General features: G+C 36.3%; 1 long non-coding RNA gene across 1 annotated transcript; it reads right to left on the bottom strand.

The window, feature by feature from the left end:
* Positions 1-8,297: 8,297 nt before the first annotated feature.
* Positions 8,298-18,645, bottom strand: LOC117655219 (uncharacterized). The gene is made up of 3 exons (XR_004588595.2): positions 18,502-18,645; positions 16,334-16,545; positions 8,298-8,478 (listed from the first exon to the last, which is right to left on the bottom strand). It is a non-coding gene; the product is annotated as an uncharacterized LOC117655219 (long non-coding RNA).
* Between the last annotated feature and the right edge of the window lie 2,063 nt (positions 18,646-20,708).

The following is a 20,708-nucleotide window of genomic DNA, read 5'->3' as shown; positions in this document are numbered from 1 at the left end:
ATGTATATATTGTTGATATTTAATTTTTAGTTTGATTTGAGTGGCACTGATTTGTCAAATTTAAAATCTCACATTTTTAATTATAACTATAGTAAACAAAAAAGATAGAAACAAAAAAGCAAGCTACAAATTCAGTAATAAATAGTTTGAACAAATTAGTTGCTATAATTAGTGCACAGTGTTAAAATGAAATTTGCCCGTAAATTTTGTGAATGTTTGTAGGAAGCTTTGTTTTGCAAAATTGGCAAACTGATGCATTAGGAAACTGAAAAATGAAGCAATGAGAGTTTTCCCATTCCTATTCAGAATATAGATTTATTTAGACATATCTAAAGTTCTCTGGAACATAAATATTGTGTGATATTAACTTTGTTAAAATAGCAAAAGTGCCACAGTTTTGTTCTGTGATCTCAGGTATATCTCTGTAACAGGGGTGGGTTCTACTTACCTTTACTACAAGTTCGCAACGCATGCACAGAAGCATTTTGATGATGTCAGGGTCAGTGGGCGGAGCCTCCCACCGATTTTACTACCAGTTCTATAGAACCGTTGCAAACCGGGAGCAACCCACCAGTGTTCTGTAAAGGCTGTGTTTTTGTTGTGCACATCTCTATAGCAAAAATAATTTGTCTCAGGCTGACCACCTCAGTTACTCATTCCCCCCCCCTTTTACATTAAGAGAGCATCTACATTATTACAATAAATAAATAAGTTTTAAGGTCATTGCTAGAAAATATTATTTCTTCATATAATACAGTCAGATAATTGCCTTACTTATCCTTTTACAGAAGATAATTCAAAATCCGCTCCATATCATGTAAGCTACTCAGTCCATGTGAAGGAAGAGACTTCTATTTCATGCCTTAAACCTTCAAACTTTGAGAAAGGTTATTGCTTCTTTTCTTCTGGGATGGATGTGGGTGCAAATACCGGTTTTTGCTTTAATCTTTCAGAAAGAGCTTGTTGTGATTTCCAATCTGTGGCCTCCCGCCATTTCTGAACCACAACACAATCAGATGAAGGCAACAGAATTCTCAGGAATCCATCTGCAGAGACCATCTGCAGAGCTTCTTCATAGTTGTGCAGGTAATTTGATTTTAATAATAATAATAATAATAATAATAATAATAATAATAATAATAATAACAACAACAACAACAACAACAACAATAACAACAACAACATAAGAACATATATAACATTGAAAACTTAGAGAGACAACTATATACTATAGATAGATAGATAGATAGATAGATAGATAGATAGATAGATAGATATAGATATAGATATAGATATAGATATAGATATAGATATAGATTTGTTTTCTCAGGTTTTCGTGGGTGTTTGTATGTAGGTCTTTGGTTATTCGGGTCTTCTCCCATGTAAAATTGGAAGTGTCTTGGCGACGTTTCGACGAAGTCTCATTCGTTATCCTCAGGCTGGTGTTCTTGGCCTCGTGCTTCCAGGAGCAATGTGAGATCGCAGCTGTCTCTTCCTTTTAACTGCTAGTGGGGGTGTGAGCTGATTGGGTGGGAACTTGGCTGTGTTCTGATTGGGTGGAGGTGTGTTCTGATTGGTTAGGGGCTTGGCTGTGCTCTGATCTGTGCTCTCATACGTAAAAAACTCATTCCAGTTCATAGACATCATAAAGCAACAAAACTTACAGCCCAGTGACCTACTTGTGAGCTTCGATGTCATATACCTCTTCACCCAAGTACCAATCAAAGAAGTCTTGACAGTTATCCAAAACAAATATAACCCCCCCCCCAAGCACATCTTAGATCTGACCAACCACTGCCTATCCAACACATACTTCATCTATAATGGACAGAAATACAAACAAACAGAGGAGCACCCATGGGATCACCCCTCTCACCTGTCATTGCCAACCTCTATATGGAATACTTTGAAACCCAAGCTCTAGAAAAATCTGATCACAAACCCAAACTCTAGCTCAGATATGTGGACGACACCTTCATAATCTGGCCACATGGGAAAGAAAAACTGGACAACTTCCTCACACACCTCAACAGCCTACACCCCAAAATACAGTTCACCATGGAAACAGAAGCGAACAATCAACTTCCCTTCCTGGATGTCTTAGTCTACAGAAAATCCAATGGCTCCCTAGGACACACTATCTACCAGAAGAAAACACACACAAACCACTATCTGCACGCACTCTCACACCACCACCCTGCCCAGATCAACTCTGTAGCCAAGACACTCATTTCCAGAACAAAACGCTTAGCTGACGAACAACACCTAAAAACCGAACTACACACTCTCACTAATGTACTAACATCCAATGGATTCCAAAGAAATAAGATCACCAACCTAATCCAAAAAGAAACCCCCACTAAAATCCAAGACAGAGAACAAGAAACGGCAAAGCCCTCCTCCCATACATAAAAGGCACCACAGACAAAATAAGCAAAATCCTCCACAAACATAACATCAAGACAGCATTCTGCACAAACCGAAAAATATCCACCATCCTAAGGAACCCCAAAGACAAAATTGAGTTAGAAAATCAAGGAGTATATGAAATCCCATGCACCGCCTGCCCCACCACATACATCGGACAAACCAACAGACGAATAAGTGCACGCATAAAAGAACACAAGAACTCAGTCAGAAAAGAGGAACCAACTTCTTCCCTGGTCCAACACCTTAAAGCCACAGGACATGATATTGACTTTAAAAAGACCAGAACTATCGCCAAAACTGAACACTTTAACAACAGAATAATCAGAGAAGCCATCGAGATAGAAAAACGCCCACACAGCATGAACAAACGAGACGATACCTCCCGCCTACCAGCCATTTGGAAACCCGCCCTTATTGACAAACAAGTCCCTAACACGACGAATGACACCAGACCCACACTCACGAGAGCCACACAGGATGTCACCACCACACATCCACGCAGAAAGCAGACTCAAACCCACACTGATAATGAGCCATGACCAAGGACCAGAAGCCAGACCGCAACTGCATCATTAGCCACTTTAAACCCCTCCAATCCATACATGAAGCAGACTGACACCCACCATGAAGAGCTCGCACGGCCACAAAAACGAAGCCAAACAACAACAACGCAGCTCACCAGCTCAAATCCCCCTGCAACTCAGACTAAGCTGAGCACAACCAAGCCCCCATCCAAACAGAACACACCCCCATCCAATCAGAGCACAACCAACCCCCATCCAATCAGAGCACAGCCAAGCCCCTAACCAATCAGAACACACCTCCACCCAATCAGAACACAGCCAAGTTCCCACCCAATCAGCTCACACCCCCACTAGCAGTTAAAAGGAAGAGACAGCTGCGATTTCACATTGCTCCTGGAAGTACGAGGCCGAGAACACCAGCCTGAGGATGACGAATGAGACTTCGTCAAAACGTCGCCAAGACACTTCCAATTTTACGTGGGAGAAGACCCGAATAACCAAAGACCTACATAGATATAGATATAGATACACACAAACAAATAAGTTGATAGTTATCCATAAAAGCCAAAAACCTATACCTGGGTTACATTTCTTGGAAATACCAAATTAAATGAGTAATATTTGAAATGGAGTAGAATACAAGACTGGTGTGTGTGTTTGTGTTGGCTGCTGATATTTATTTTGTGATTTTTGAGTGAGCAAACATTTTGCAGATCAAAACCAAACAGAAAAGTATAAATATACTAATTTTGAGAGGTTAAGATAAAGATGGACGTTTTTCTTATCCAGTCATGTCTGGCTCTCATCTCTGTTTCTTAACCAAGTGAGCCAGCTTGGTCCAAAGACATTTTCATGTATGTGGTACAGCATGATTATATACAGAGACACTTAGAACATCGTTAATAGGTACTGAAGTGATACCTATTTAATCTACTTTCATTTGCATGCTTTCAAACTGCTAGGTGGGCAGGAACTGGTAATGGGAACTCACCCCATCACATGGCACTCAGGTCTCAAACCAGGGCTGTCAGCTTTCCAGTTGATAAGCTCAATGGCTTTAACTGCTGAGCCATTATACTTCCCCCCTCCCAAGGATAAGATAAACCCTCAAAATCTTAATATCAATAATATGTCTGCCTCATATCAACTTCACTGGCAAAAAACAGATGAGAGATTTGGAACTAATCAGATCCATGGGCATATGCTAATTTGAGAAATAATTTTCTTTCATTTCCTTAAAAGTTTTTACAAAAGACCTATATTGTGATCCCCCCCCTCCATGTATTAATACAGTATTTCTCAATCTTAACAACTTTAACCTGGGTGGACTAAGGTTGAAAAACACGGTATTAATAATTAAAATTGAGGGGACAAGGATTTCACGCCAATAAATGTTTCTGGTTTTAATACTCACAGTATTGTCTGAAAATCTGAGTGTTGTTCATGAATCAACTCATAAATAGGGTAGAAAGTGATCAATTAGATAGCATAAAATTTATAAGTATTATTTTGGACATCCATCACTCTTACCAACCATCTCCCCTTCATATTCTGGTTATATATGATTACATTTATATTTTATTTTCATTTTTATTATACATCCAATTATTAGAATTCTCAGTGTGATGTATGGGTTGAAGCTGTTGTCCTAGAGCTCTGATTAATATAATATTGGTTTGATCCTATGAAGCTTAGCCATAGAATGAAGAACTTCACAATAGTTGTGAAAGTCAAAGCTTAAAAAGCCATTAACTTACATGTCAACAATCCCATCATCGCCAATCAGCACACAACTCTAGAAGTATTTTCTTTGCACCAAAAATGCAGAGTGCATAGACAGGGGTGTCAAACTCATGACAACATGTGTCATCACGTGATCTATCACAACTTTTTCCCCCTTTGCTAAACTGGGAGTGGGCATGGCAGTGCGGGCTGCGAGTTTGACACCCTGGCATAGAATAACTAGGAAGAAATCACAGCATTCCCCCTGAATTTATTTTGTTCCCACTTTGGGAACAAGCTGTTTCTGCACACAATCCTGATGTTTCACATATTCTATATGTATTTCTGATTCTTCTCCAAGAAATGCAGAACATGTATAAACTGCATTTAATGAAGTGTCCAATAACTGTATGAATAAAGCAATAAGGATAAGAAAGTATAATTATAGATGCACATGGTGAGATGCAGCAGTTGATATCTATCAAACTTTACTGAATCACAATTTAATATATAAAGGAAAACAATTTTTGTAAGTGATCCCAGGTCATCCATGTAAAGGAGATAATCTGACAGATGTTTCTGATGTTTGATAGCTATGGCCTGTTATTCAGTATTTTTGACAGAGGAATCAGTACAATGACAAACAGTAGTGGTGAAAGTGAATCTTTTTGAAATATTCCTTTTTTGATAATAACATCTCCCAGTCTTTCACTATTGACCTGCAACTGAGTCTTCCATTGTGCCACAAAGCATCTGATATTTCTAATTTCTACTGACACCTACTTTCTACTGACACCTGTTATCTCTAGGCACTTGATTATCCAATCAGAGTCGAATGCCTTTTGTAGTCAATCCATGCTACATTCAAGTTGGCCTTCTTTCTCTTGCTGTTTTCCAGAATCATCTTGTCAATTAGAAGTTGATCTTTTGTTCTTCTGATGTTTGGGCATTTCCCTTTCTGCTCAGGTGGAAAGAACTTGTTTTCAAGCAGATGCTATTGGACTGTATCAACTACCATACCAGTTAGCAATTTGAAAGTTGTTGATAAGCAGGTAATTGGCCTTTAGCTGCCTGGTGCTTCCCATTTTGCTGGATCTTTCATTATGAGGTAGGTTTTGCCAGATATTAGTCACACTTTAATTTCACCACCCTGCAGTATGTTGTTAAACTGCTTGGCAACTAATGAGTATAGACCAATCAAACCTTTCAACCAGAAACCATGCAGTTCATCTTACCTGGTGCTGACCAGTTCTTCCTTACTCTTTTCTCTACCATTTCTGCTGTTATTATTAGTTCTTTCATTTCAACTTCTTTATTCTTATCCACCTTCTTTAACTAAGCTGCATCCTTGTTTTATTTCTTTGGGTTATCCCATATCTGTGCCCAGAACTGTACTGTTTCTTCTTTGTCAGAGACTGACTGATTGTACTGCAGTTTCCCCGTGGGTAGATTGATAGAAACTTTTTTTATTTGATTGAAATTGGAGTTTCTGCCTATAATTTGCAATTTAAGTTTCTTAGTTGCTGCTTTATTATTTCCAGTGCTTCCTTGATCTTCCTTGTTTCTAATTGGTACTTCTTGATTAGGTTTTCTTTGGCCCTCTTGTTCTTCAGCTTTTCTTTGTTCTGGCTTGCTTTCATCTAATCTCAGCTTGCTGATTTTATTTTCAGACAGAGAAAGGAGGAAACGAGTAACACTACTGTACATACATGTTTAAGTAATGCAAACAACACTGTGCCAGAATAAATGAGAGGGTTTACAGTGAAGAAAACCAATGTTTTATGTGGCCTCATAGTTCCAAATTTGGGTCCCAGGAGTTCTTTTTGTTAATTCTAATTTCTAGTTTTATTAACATTTAGTAGAATTTTATTTATATTTGTTATTTGTCCAATCTTTTATAAAATCTAATTTTCATATAGCATGTGCATTAGAACATACACACAATGCCTCTTTTTTTGGAACCTTCTGCCATCCTGTCATGTTTGTCTTAAGTATTGAGACTAGAATGGTTGGTTTACAGAATTCATTCTGTCTGCCCTGGAAGGGATCCTTAATGTTTCAACCTTAATCTTGTATGTTTACTGAGTAGGCAAAAGCCATATTGATTTAACACTCAAACTCACTCTATCTCTTAGCTGCTTTCTGACAAAAGCTTAAATCAGAACTGTCAGACTATGTTTATTTACTGAGTACTAGAAGAGATAATTCTTTGTTTCTGGAGGGAATTTATTCCCAGAAAAAAGAATAAAGTCAAAAATAATGTTAGATGGGTTTTAGACCCGTAACTACTGTATTTCTTTAAAGTTTCTGATAAAGCTGCCAGGTCTTGCATTCAAATAGCTAATATTAAGGAGCAGATTGTTCTAAAGAGTGATAGAAATTCTACTTTCTACCAATGATATAATGGAAAACAGATGCTCTTTTTCAAATGCTTTTTGTCTTAAGCAGGCCCCTTTGTCATTTTGGAATATAAGATAAATCATTATTTAAGATAACATAAATTCAGATGAAAATGCTATTCTGAGAGTTGCAGATGTTACCACCACTCTTGTCACCATGTAGCATTCAAGGGGGAAGGGGATGTGCATATGTTTGTTGAGCAGACACTCCCTAATAGTTTTGAGGAATTGGGTAAAGAGTCTGTCTGTCTGTCTGTCTGTCTGTCTGTCTGTCTGTCTGTCTGTCTATCCATCCATCCATCCATCCATCCATCATCCATCCATCCATCCATCCATCCATCCATCCATCCATCCATCTATTTATCTATCCCATCCATCTATTCTGTATGTCTGTCTCTCCTATCTATTATCCTTATTGATTCTATAGCCTTTGTTTCCAGATATTGCCCATCCCTTGACTTTCCACCAAGGTAATAGTAAAAAAGCCTACACTGTGAAACTGTTTTTGAATGATAGCAGAACAAGAAAAAATACTACTTTAACAGTAGTTCAGATAAGGATCAGCTGCATACAAGAGGAAAACAATGTTGTGGACATACAGGATAAAAAAGATGTTGTTTCACCATGGTCAAATGTAAATGGGGGAAGGACTTTGGTTGTGACTATGTTTGTGAAACATTCTTCTCAGGGAAGCAAGCCCACAAAGAACCACCCTTAAATGCCTCTCATCTAATTGCAATGTAGTAGGAACTGATTATTATTATTATTTTGCTTCTTTGCTTCTTTAATTTTTTTTTATTTAATTCTTGTATCACATTATTATTTATACTTATAAAGGTGTTTTAATTTCAGGGGCAGGTGACTAGGTAAGAAATGATTACGGTATGTCTTTTTAAAAAAAAGTCTTCTCTCCAGTGTTGGCAGCTTAAGATTTTTGCATTAATTTCAACGTGATCAAGCACATGGTACCAAAACCTATTGTTAAATTTCAGGACATTTGCAACAGTTATTCACTGTACAAAGATCATGCTGCAATTGTTGATTGTGTTAAGTCTGTTTGCAACACACTTTTAATATTATTACGGACTGTAGAAGGAGATATTCTTGTACATGTCTAAGAACTATTTTTAGTTTAGATGGGGGAATTGGATATATATTTGGATATAAGAGAGTACTATATATTATTGATATAAGAAATAAAAACTGAAGACACAATACAGAATGGGTTGGATTTTTCAAAAATGTATCTAGCATAGATGAAACAGCAGTGAATAGAAAATTATACAAACTGTATCTTGGAACACCTTTTTATGTATTATCTTCACTTTCATAGTATTAAAGCAATCCATGGTGATATCATTGCTTCCTTTTGACAGTTCCTATCACATACAATTGGCAGTTTTCTGAAATGAAAAGTACATAAAAGCATGTGAGTGCAGATAGGAATGCTCTGTTCTTCAACTGGCAATGCATAGTATTTACAATTCATAATTAATGGAATTAATTAAGGAGAAGCTACTTTTTATGGAAAGAAGCTATTCCTCAAAGCTCTACCTACCTATAATTCAATATAATACTTAATTCACACACACACACACACACACACACACACACACACACACAATTTCAGACTCCCTTCACTTTTGTCAATTTTGTTATGCTGTACCCTGATTCTATAGTTGTTGAAATTCATTTTTTTCTCATTAATCTACACTCGGTACCTCATAATAACAAAGTGAAAACAGAATTTACAGAATTCTGAATTTCTGTTTACAGAAATGTCTATAAATTTATTAAAAAGAAAAAAAACCTGAACTATTACACACACACACACACACACACACACACTCCACTCATGTCCCTATTTCCATTTCACCCCGACAATTTGCAACTGTTAGTTATAGACCACTCAGATTTAAGTTAGTTTGCTGCTTCCAATTTTATTCTCTTACTAAACCAACATAGAGAACTCTATTACTATGTGAACATATGTTTGTGGTTAGGAAAGGGTAGAAGAGTGTTCATTCAAGGGGATTTGAAGCCAAAATCACTGCAAGTCTAAATATTCCAAGTTGCTGAGACATTGTGCCAAGAAATATGATGGGCTAGTAATGGGACTCCCATATGTGCAGTGCTGTTTGATAGGCCACCTTGTGCCACATTATCTCTGTAATAGAAAATATTTTTCACAAACTTACACTAATAGCTCCAAGATAATGTTTTAGAAACTTTTGAGAAATTATTGTTCTATTACTAGTGAAAAAAATGAAGAAGTAATTATTGTCCATATATTGTTATCACACATCTCAACTTTCTGACAGATGTAATTCAACAAAATCCAGACAGCCCAGTTTTCTCCACCTTGTTATGTCCAATTTGGGCTTTGTAATATCTTCACATTTTTTACTCCTTTCCATTTATACCACACTTATTGAATCTATATAAAATTGAATAATCTGCCACACCTTGAAACTGCACTATAAAATTTCTTCACAAGTCTGTATTGTGACTCTTTTCAGTTAGTCCGATATTTTGGAATCCCCCCCCCTCCAATTTCTATTTTAGCAGCTTGTGTTCATGATCCTCCACCTTATCCAGAGATCTCTCTGCTAAATCTGATGGAGTGATATCTCTATCACCTCTGGAGGTTCTGTATTTGTTTATGGATACCCTTCCCAACTCGTGTCCCAGAATAGTGTAAAAACATCCTTGCTTGGTCAGCCCATAAAACACCTTGTACAGTCATGGGGAGGCAACATATGAGCCTTTCTTATCATTTCCATTCCCCCTTCATAAACTTAACCTTCAACATTTGAACCACATCCCTTTAAATCAGGCCAGATTCAGCTTTTCAGTTTTTTTGTTTCTATTTTTTATTTAAATCTCAAGAAACATTTATAGGATGGAACATCAAGAATTTGGTAAAACTCCATAATTTAAGGGAATAGAAAGGAAAAGGTGAAGGAATGGGAAAAGAAGAGTAGGACATGAGGAAGTGATGTTAAGATATAGCTAAATTTTAACATTCTTAGCACTCGGCATTCTGGTGTTGTTCTCACCATTTATTGGATTTCATTGATCTCTCAGAATCATAGTCAGATGGAGAAGAAGCTGCTTTAGCCCAGGTGGGCCCCTTACTAGCTATTTCTCATTTTTTAACTAAAATGTCCTATTCAAATCCATTTCCGTCCTTAATACTCTACCTTTCTTTTCCAAATATGAAATTGCCTTATCTCTTCTTTCAAAACATTGTACTTATTTATTTTGCAAAAATGTAGTTTATATGGCCCATCCATTATATTTTCCACCCACCCCCCCCGGGCCTTTTATGGACTTTACATGAAGACCTAATTCTAGATGCTGAGTTTAATGTTAAAAGTGATATGGCAATATTGCTGGGGAGGGTAGCTTTTATTTATTTATTAAAATTTGTCAAACAAAAATGAGAACAAGAATAAAAGGGAAAAAAACAGGGATGATAGGCACATTAGTGCACTTATGCACGCCCTCTCTACTGACCACTTAAGTATGAAGTAAGGTCCATGGAAGTCAATTTGTGCCTGAAACTGTGAAAACTGTAGTATTAAGACTTTTATCTTCTTTAAAAAAATATGGTATTAGCATTCCCATAACATCCAGTTTTCACAATATGTAATCCCCGCCCCCCCCATATGTTAGGTGCCGATTTTCCTAATTTTATCTTTTATTTTCCAACAAGAAAAGTTTATGTGAAACTGTGCTGCTATCATTTAAAGTTTCAGCAGTAAATTTCATTTCATAATCTTGAGGTCATAAAAAGACATTAGAATATTCATGTTGTTTCTATCCTTTATTATGGGTTGCTTACCTCTGCATTGTACCAATATATGTTAAACCTAGATAAATTTCTGTTGCAAATCACACACTTTTTGTAATTTCTTTCTCAGATTGCAGGTTCATAGTCTATCTCCAATAATGGTAATAATTTTGCAGCTTGTTAGTCATATACCATCAGCCCTGTAAGGTAGAGCAGACTAAGAAAGTAATGCCATATAGGTTTATAACTACTGTTATACTAATATAATTTTGCAGGTCTGAATGTGTTTCCATCCTTCTTCACTTTGTCTTCATGTGAATTAGAGAAAGTCCATCTGAGATATTTATTCAAGTTAGTTTCTTGGAATGATCATAATCCCCACTTGTCTGACTGCAGTGGTTCTTCCTCCTGTTCTTCTAGACCATTCCCTATGCCTTCTTCATATATCCTGGTAATGGTAGTTAAACCAGAAGTTTTTATTATGTGCTGGGACTCCAGTTCAATATGGAATTTAGTTGGAAAGAGATTTTGTCCATTAAAAGGGCATATGAATATATGGAAGATTTGCAACACTGAATTTATGCCTCCTCTTACCATAATAATTGAATCCATCTAATTCTACTGAACTGTATAATGTTTGTCATCCTTCTCACCTAATATACCTGGGCAAGTAAAAACGCAAAGATGTTAGCCAAAATCCTGCAATAAAAAACTCAGCCTTTTCATGTGACACATACAAAAAAGGAGTAGTGTTTTGCTTGTATGGTTGCAGCCAGTCTTGATTTTGGGAGAGGGCGGAATATACACAGATATGGCTCTGTAGTAACTTTGATTGCTAGAAAGCAGCCAAAGAAAATAATTGATTGTCCCAAAGGTACTTTTTCAAGAGGCATAATAATTGATTAACTGCTTGGAATATTCTGGGAGAGAGAATCCAATTCTTTTTTTCTGTTCAATTGGTGACTATAAAAGTTAACAGTTTGCAGAGTGGGCCTTCAAGCAAAGATAATGCAGATTATTATTATTACTATTACTATTACTATTATTATTATTATTATCATCATCTCTTTTATTCATTAAACATGAAACTCAGTCAACTGAACATTTAAAAATGTGTCACAAATATGATTGACTGGTGCTAATGGTTGATATGGGTTGCTGCCAGGATCCTAGGTATCAACCAAGTATTTTCTTAAAATATATGATGTTCCAAGTAGCGCAGTCTTATGCAATCCTGCTGGTGTTATTGCAGGAAGCTGCAATTTCTTGATGTGCTTTGTTGTTGTTGTTATTATTATTATTATTATTATTATTATTATTATTATTATTACTACTACTACTACTACTACTACTACTACTACTACTTCTACTTCTACTATTGAAGCAACACTTGATTGCAGTTGGGTGAATTTGAAATGCGAACATTAATGTTTTTTTCTTTGCTTATATTTGGAAACTGAAGATATGAGTATGATAAAAATTTATTTATTATTTATTATTTATTAATTCAATTTGTATGCCGCCCCTCTCCGAAGACTCAGGGCGGCTCCCAATGCATTTAAAATCATTATAAAAAACATTTAAGAATTAAAAACATTAAAAACATTAAAACTCATTCACACCATTCATGGCTGGATCTCGCCGGATCGCGAGAGTGAGATCAACAGCCCCAGGCCTGCCGGAAAAGCCAGGTCTTCACCGCTTTTCGGAAGGCCAATAGGGTGGGGATGGTCCGGACCTCAGGAGGTAATTGGTTCCAGAGAGCTGGGGCAGCCACAGAAAAGGCCATCCCCCGAGGGCCTGCCAGCTGGCATTGTTTAGCTGATGGGACCCAGAGGAGACCAACTCTGTGGGATCTTATCAGTTGTTGGGAGTTATGCGGTAGAAGACAGTCTCGAAGATACCATGAAAATAATCAATATTCCATCATCATCGTTGTTATTGCTGTCATCATCATTATCATCTATGTCAACCATAAACATAAAACCCCAAAATTTTACAAATATCTAACAATTATAGCAAAGACCCAGTTTGATGGAGTAATAAAGATGCTGGACTAGAAATGGGAAGATCATTTGTTCTATTTCTCCTTTTAGGCATAAAAGCCAGTTGGGGGACTTTGGAGCAGTCACTCTCTTAATTAAATCCACCTTACAGGGTTGTTTGGTGGGCAAAATAACAAGAGGAAGCACTAAGTATGCTGCCTGGAATTGTACAAAATAAAGGTGAGACATAAATAAAAAAAAATGAATTGAATCTGAACTTAGGTGACTGCACCCACTGAATCAAAAGGAGAAAGTTATGGATATTGATATTAATGGGTTTAATGTAGATGATATAAATAGATACTGTTTATTTCTACAATTTATATCCAGATTTCCTTTTAGCCTGTGAGTTTGCTACTTTATAAATAATGTGAAAATGTATCTTAAGTAAAAATTGCCATCTCCATGGAGAGAGCAGGAATTGTTATTCCTATTTTATGTGCTTTGAAATAACATAAAATGCTGTAAAATTGAAGCATTATTTGTTAGAAGATGCCCAGTTGTTTACTTTTTGATAGAAAGCATTGTTATAGGCTTCAAGTTTTTGGTCAAAAAAGAAACAGCAAATTGAGAAAGGAAAGCTGAAACCATTTTGTCTGTGACATGTAAGAAATAACAAGAACTGTGATAACCCAGAAAGTGACTTCTCCTTCTGCCTCTCTCTCTCGGCTTGCTTTACCTGCTTACCTGAGCCATTGATTAGCAGGTTCATGGCCTAGCCATGAAGTCTGTGAGAGATTCATTAGAATACCTTCTGTCAGTGGAGTATTAAAAGCCAAAATGCATTATTATCTGCTTAATGGATTCTTCCCCTTGGCAGTCAGGGATCAACTGGAATCCAATGACAGAAGCCTTAATGGAGAGTATTGGGGAAGGGCGGGGGCGTAATGTAAGAAAATGTAATTGATTCCATGCTAGAGATAAAACAAGGTATTTTGCTTTCATTGCCTGCTGCCATATTGTCATGAGAGAGGGTGGTATTGAAGATCATGCTTGCTCTATCATTAAAAGAAGAGGGCAATATGTAATTACTTTTTAGAGGGCTTGCAAGAGACTTTTTGCTTCTTGTAAATGGCTTGCTACCTTTAGATAAAGAATCTTCCATCTCTCCAAAGAAATGCTTCTATATTTTAAACATAGCCATCCTTGAATTTTCAACAAATATGCACTGTATTGTACTACACAGTAATATGTAGTCATTACTGGTACCAGCAGTTGTTGCTCTTGTAATTAATGAAATTGGAAAGCAAAGAATATCTATTTATTATAAGACCAAAATAATTTCCCCTTGACACCTTGCCTATATACTGTATCCCTTATATCTGGGGCTGGACGTTTTAAAATGTAAGGTTTCAATATTTAAACACCTTGTGTCTTTCTTCAATTTTCCTGCTTTAAACTTTGGCTTGTTAAGTGGTTGTGTTACTAAGAAACAGGTTTCAAAAGCCATAATCACCATCTCTTAAAAACTGGAATTGAACATTTTTTTTCCTTTCAAGAGCCAAAAGGCTTTTCCAGAGGAATTTAGTTTCATTTATGTTAAAGTAGTTTTGTCATGTCTTCATTTTCACAAAATACAAAGTGCAAATAAACATTTGGAGTCTATAACTGTATCAGAACTCTTGCTGAGCCAGTGGCATTTCCAGAGTTCACCGCCTTGAGTTCAACCTTTTTTTTTTCTTTTTTACAATGCACTTCAGTGGGCTGCCTTATAGCAAAACTCCCACATACTTTGTAGTAAATACTGTGAAGGACGTTGGCATCAATTGTCCCTGTAATTGTTTGTGTGTGCATCTGCAAGTGTGTGACTGTGTGTGTATGTATTTCGTCTTTTGGTACACCCAGTGAAATAAATATAACAAATCAAGAACAAATGAGAAAGAATACGCTTCCTGCTTCAACATGAAAATTGACAGAATAATTAAAATTCAATTAATTGAAGATACAGCAGCAGAAACTGATCTGAATTACAATGCAGCATTCTTCATTTCTACATCAACATGTGAAAGTAATATTTAAGAAGTTCTACTCTAACAGGTCTTGACTGAGTTTTAGTTAAACAGAAATCTTCCAAATCAGGAGAGTCACTATAGTGAGATGTCTGGGAGACTAACCATGCAATAACTTACAGTATATCACATGATAGCCAAGATCGTCTGTTTCCCTTGTTGGAACTAAATGCAGTTGTTGGAACAGGATGGTTGTGTCTTTTAAACTGGATACTAGATTCATCAGGGTCAGAAAAACCTTTGCAATTTGTATCATTGGTGCAATGGTCAATTTTCTTAATTTTGCAGTGGGAAACTTCCCAGTGTTACTAATTGCATTCTCTGTAATTCTCTACAGAGTATTTGCTTCTTAGAATTGGGAAGTAACAGCATTTGTGTGAGTGTGTTTGTGTATTGTCAAATGAAGTAGGTTAGAAGCCTGAAGAATAGACTTGACATAGATGACCTGCATTGCACATGATAAGCTGTTTTGTCACATAGAGGTCCAGTGATCTATATCAATTCAATACCTTTATCTATGGAACATTTTTTCTGCACATCAGAGCACATCAAAGACTTCTGCCTGAACAAAGAATTTTGTGTTGAAATGAGGGTTTACCTATGTGCCATTATCCAGCAATATGCTTAGAAGGCTTATACTTTGGGGTTTTGCTTTAAAAGAGTGCTCCAGCTTTCAGGGGATCCTGGAATTCTAAAAAAAATGCAAACAACTATTTTGCCTTCTCAAAATTCTGCTTTGTATTTGATCACGGGGTAGCTATTCCACAATAGTTAAATCTCATCCTCTTGTGATAGCACTTATTTAAGCTATTCAAAATAAGCTCTCAAAATTCCAGTTATTTTTACTGTCATAAAACACCACCACCACTAAGCCTTATTCAGTCTTTAATCAATACACTATACTGACAGTACTAGTACTGAGGTAAGATTCTGTTATTTGACTGATTAGTTTCTATGTAGGATAAAGATTTGATCAGGATTTTTCTCCTGATCCTAGACTCTTTCAGGACAAAGTATTGGAGGCAGATAGAACTCAGAACATGCCTGATGTTGGGACTACACTTCTCAGAATCCAAAGAAGAATGGTTGGGCTTTAAGAAATTGAATATAGGAAATTAAGGATTTTTAAATTATGGATTTTAGAATATAGGAAAGCAGCCTGTAGTTCTTTTGCAACTTTTTTTGTTTAGTATAAAAAATGATTTATCAGAAATATTGTACTTGCAGAAGCCCACAAACATAGACACACACCTTGCTTTTATCAATTTCTCATTGCCAACTGGTTGCAGTCTTGAACTTTTCTAATAACACACTATCCCACCACCATTCCCACCTTTGTGTTTGAAGTTCTCTATTGAAAGGCTATCCACATTTTCTACCTGCTTGAAAATTGCTGTTCTCTGCATACCTTGCGACCTCTTACTTACAGAACATTGTGTTCACAGGATTACTCCAGGTTGGAAGATGAGAAGAAAGCATTTGGGCAGCAAAACACCTTTGCTTAAATGTGTCTCTTCTTGATGAACAAAAATGACATGGAGTCATGGAAGAAAAGAAAATGTAATCATGCCCTGAAGCACAGTTTTCTTCAAAGGGGCAATGATGCACATATTGTACAGACTGAAAAAAAAAGAGAAAAGGGAATGATATTGCTATAAACTTTCCCATTGAATTTAAGTGGGGGGTGAAAGTGCTTTTGATTACACTTCTGAAAATACTAATTGTGAAACAGAAAAGCAATATCTATAAGAAACAAATATACTGGATCCAAGAGTGGGTGAAGCAGTGCCACGGTCCTCCCCTTCCAAAAGATAGAGACATATATTGTTTAGTAGTTTTTTGTCTTCTCACATGTCTTTTCAGGGACAAAATTAATAACATAACATGATTGCACTTTACATATTGAGTGTATTGGTACAAAAAAAAGCAGCTTTGAAGGTAGTATGGAGGAATGTATGGAGGAATGTCTTTAATTTTGTTTTTGTTTTTGTTACTACAGTCCTAGTTGAAATCATATATTGAAGGGGTTCCTGTCTGTCCCTTTCCACCAAAGCCCAACTGCCATAATAAGAGACCACAATCTCTACAACAATACAGTTGGGACAAAAAAAAAAAAACCCTTCGTTTTTCACTTCAGATCAATTTTTTTATGTGACTTCTATAATTAAAAAAAAAAAAGCATTCCAACCCTTGGGTAATACCAAAATTATGGAATAAGAAATCATTCAATGTTCTGGAAGAGGTCAGTGATGAACCACTTCTATATTGTTGTCAATATAACTGCATGATTGTCTTTGTAGTCATAAAGAGTAATGGATTCTACTCTCTTTAACTATATGAGGAGAATGAAAAGAAAAAGTCCTTTTTTGTTGTTTTTTCTATCAGAGATAAGGAGTATCTCTGCCTGCAGTCATAAACAGGCTATAAACTGCTACCCTTGACTAAATCCAGACAGAAATTCAGAGAGTAAATCTAGCTCCAATCAAATAAGACTGACATTTAGTTAATAGACTAAATGGAATAACAGATATAAAATAATACCTTGCTACTACTGGGAAATAGCAATATCTGGAACATTCAGACCATGATGCATTAATCATTGCATTTGACTGTATGCCTGGACCGTAAGCTAACAGATCTTTTCAAAGTACCATCTCTACAGAGGGCACTGAATCCAACATCTTTGTACTGGAGAAAAATCTTGGCCTGATCACCAAAATATGACAATATGCCCATTTCCATTGTGCCAGCTTCCTCTTTCTTCCAAAGAAATCCTGAATATTTAAAAATAAATTAGCACAAGGTTTTGTGGAAACTGCAAAGAAAAATCTAGATAGATACATGATAGATAGATAGATAGATAGATGATAAAATAAGTTGCGAAGCCTGACATACATTTAAGAAACTGACACCTTGATGGTTCCTTATAATCCATCCTCCTCTGATTACTCTCTCATCTTGCCCACAACTGATACAAAATTACTGACCATGTTGCTATCTCTCTGGCAAGAGAAATTGCTAGACATAGTAGTTCTCCTGAGTATTGAAAGTATTCTGTTTCTAATCCTTTGCTATGTCAATAAAATTGAACCTGGTGCATTAATAAAGAAATGCAGTCGATTTTGAAAATGCTTCAGGCCTTGCAACCCATGGATTGCAATTGGGTGTGCACCGGACAAGATAAAATAATTTTACAGACCAAAGCAAGTTGGAGTATTATGAAATTTGTACCAGGAAATAAGACAGGCAAATATCTTAAGCATACTCTGTCTCAGAACTCCAAGTCTTTCTCTTTGTATGTGTATAAGATTGAGTAGAAAAAAATAAATAAATTCTACAGGTAAAGGTAAGAATGGAAGAAATGAAAAAGGAAAGGGGGAAATGCAGAAGGACTAACCCTATAAACAGCAGATCTCCTACAGGCTCTTTGTTTATGGAAAAACAATTGTGTTACACAGCTACATATGCAATAATATTAGCAAGATTTTGTAGCAGGATTGAAATTGATATGTAGCTGTAAACTTTGTGAGGTAGTTCAGGTGAGAAGCACATCCAGGAGTACTAGCTTTATCTTACTTTTAAGAGTGCATTAACAGAACCTTCCAAGTACAGTTCTCCCTCCTCATCTTTAAGTCCATGAAACTAGGTAGGGCTCCTTCTGAGATGCCATCCATCCCTTCTGTGGGCTCATCTGCCTCCTGGCTGTTTCTCCTGCCTCCCAAGGTCATTTCCACATAACATAATAATCCACTAATTGTGATGTGTACATGAGCACACTGACTTCATGTCATTTGTATGGGCAATTATCTCAGCTCTCTGTAGTTCTTTTCACTATTGAACCTATCCATGACTGGAGAGAAGAAACAATCCTACTTAGTACAAAGATCCTTAGCACATGTCAACAGATCTAGCCAAACTTGAAGAGAACATGGCATTTCCAAGAGATTTTGAACCTCTTCAAGGTAACAACATACGGTAGTCCCTCAAAATGATTCAGACTTGATTTTAGATTTTCCCCCCCAAACATTTTGGAATGAATAGAGGGCATCTGCAGAAAAATAGTTACTCAAGTCTTGCTATCTGATAGGATGTCCAATTACAAAAGTCATTTTCCTAAGTTATTCAAATATAATATTTGCTGTGCTTCTCTACTCTTTTTCTGTTTTACTTCATATAAGTAGAAATAATTAAAGAGAGTTTGATTAAATTAATGAGAAAAAAATTCCGGGCTTTGAATTTGAGCTTACCTTACTGATTGCAGTCAGACTCCCATCGGGCTATGCAGTCATAGCTGAGGCTTGTCTGCATCCCAGACTTGGTTGAATCTTGCTGGGTGATGATGTAACGAAGAGGGTTGTGTTCTGAAAGGGTGTTGGGCAATTACTATTATGGCTTAATGGCTTTGTCCTGGTTTGGATCTTGAGTGAGGGCTAATCCTATCACTCTGGAGGTGAAGGCCTTTTGTTTTGTAGATAGGATGGCCCAGTCTTTCTGGGGCTATTAACAAAGGTGAGGGTTGCTTTCCAAGAGCATGTCTTTCTTTTTCTCATCCAGGGAGGTATAATATTCTGTCTTTCTAATGTTTCCTTCAATATTTCATTCTTCTAGGAGGGGGGTGGGTGCTAACTTTCTACAATGGGTTTCCTTATACAAAATTATATTTTATTACATGTTATTTTTTTATTATTAATCTAGTGCTGTGTTTCTCAACCTTGGCCATTTTAAGATGGTTGGATCTCAACTCCCAGAATCCCCAAGGCAACATCCTGGCTAAGAAATTCTGGAACTTGAAGTCCACAACTTTTAAAGCTAAGATTGAGAAACACTGGTCTACTCTTTATCTTCTTAGATTGTGGTGGTTCAGAAGATTTCATCTGCCTTCTCATATTATTTCATTTTAAATAGCTCTGAATTCAATTCTTACAGGATGATGTGAAAGAATAATTTATTATGATACCTATAAAATGCTTCACTTTCTGTCATAGTGTTTACTATGATGCGTGGATCTCCTACCTTGTTTATATTGCAGATGTATTTTAAGATCTTTCTCTCTCTCACCCTCCCTCCCTCCCTCCCTCTCTCTCTCTCACACACACACCTGCTCACTCATTACTACACCTTGTAGGGTAGGTCATCTAAGGTGACTGATAGGAATGGCATTCCTAGCCAAGATAACAGAAACATTTATGCCAGGACTGAGTTTGAAAAGGCCGAAATTTAAATAACCAAGAATTTTATAAAACTCAAATGCAATTGAATGACTTCTTAGCCTATAATACACATCACTGAATTTCTCATAACTTTATTCTGGAGGTAGGAGCAGACATCATCTCTAAATAAAGACTTTCCTTATTTCTCAGCTAATAAACTGTTTAGTTTTATATTCCTAAATGTAAAACAGGAGCAGCAATATATTGCACTCAACTTAATGAAAAATAAATGGAAACAAAATACCTTGGATGTTACATTGGTTAAATATATTATTTTATGGGTCAGAGCTGTTTCTAAATTATTTTTATAGTAAATGATCTCGCCTTTTGCCTATTTGTTGGACCCACAGGGATTTTATATATAGGTGATATCAGAATATTATTTTCAGTAATGGAAATAACTAACAGCAAAATGAAGCTGTTAGTATAAAGGTTACTGGATCTAGTGGAATAAATATTTCAAGACAAGGATATGAATTAGGAAATCAGAAATAAAGTTTTGCATGCATGTACAAGTGTTTGCAAATTACTCAGGAATATGCTTTAGCAGCAAAGTTTTAAATGTGTTATAAA

The sequence above is a fragment of the Pantherophis guttatus genome, chromosome 4 (assembly GCF_059756535.1).
Source record: "Pantherophis guttatus breed Tessera chromosome 4, ASM5975653v1, whole genome shotgun sequence".
NCBI classification, from domain to species: domain Eukaryota; kingdom Metazoa; phylum Chordata; class Lepidosauria; order Squamata; family Colubridae; genus Pantherophis; species Pantherophis guttatus.
This window is presented reverse-complemented; position numbering and strand designations above follow the sequence as displayed.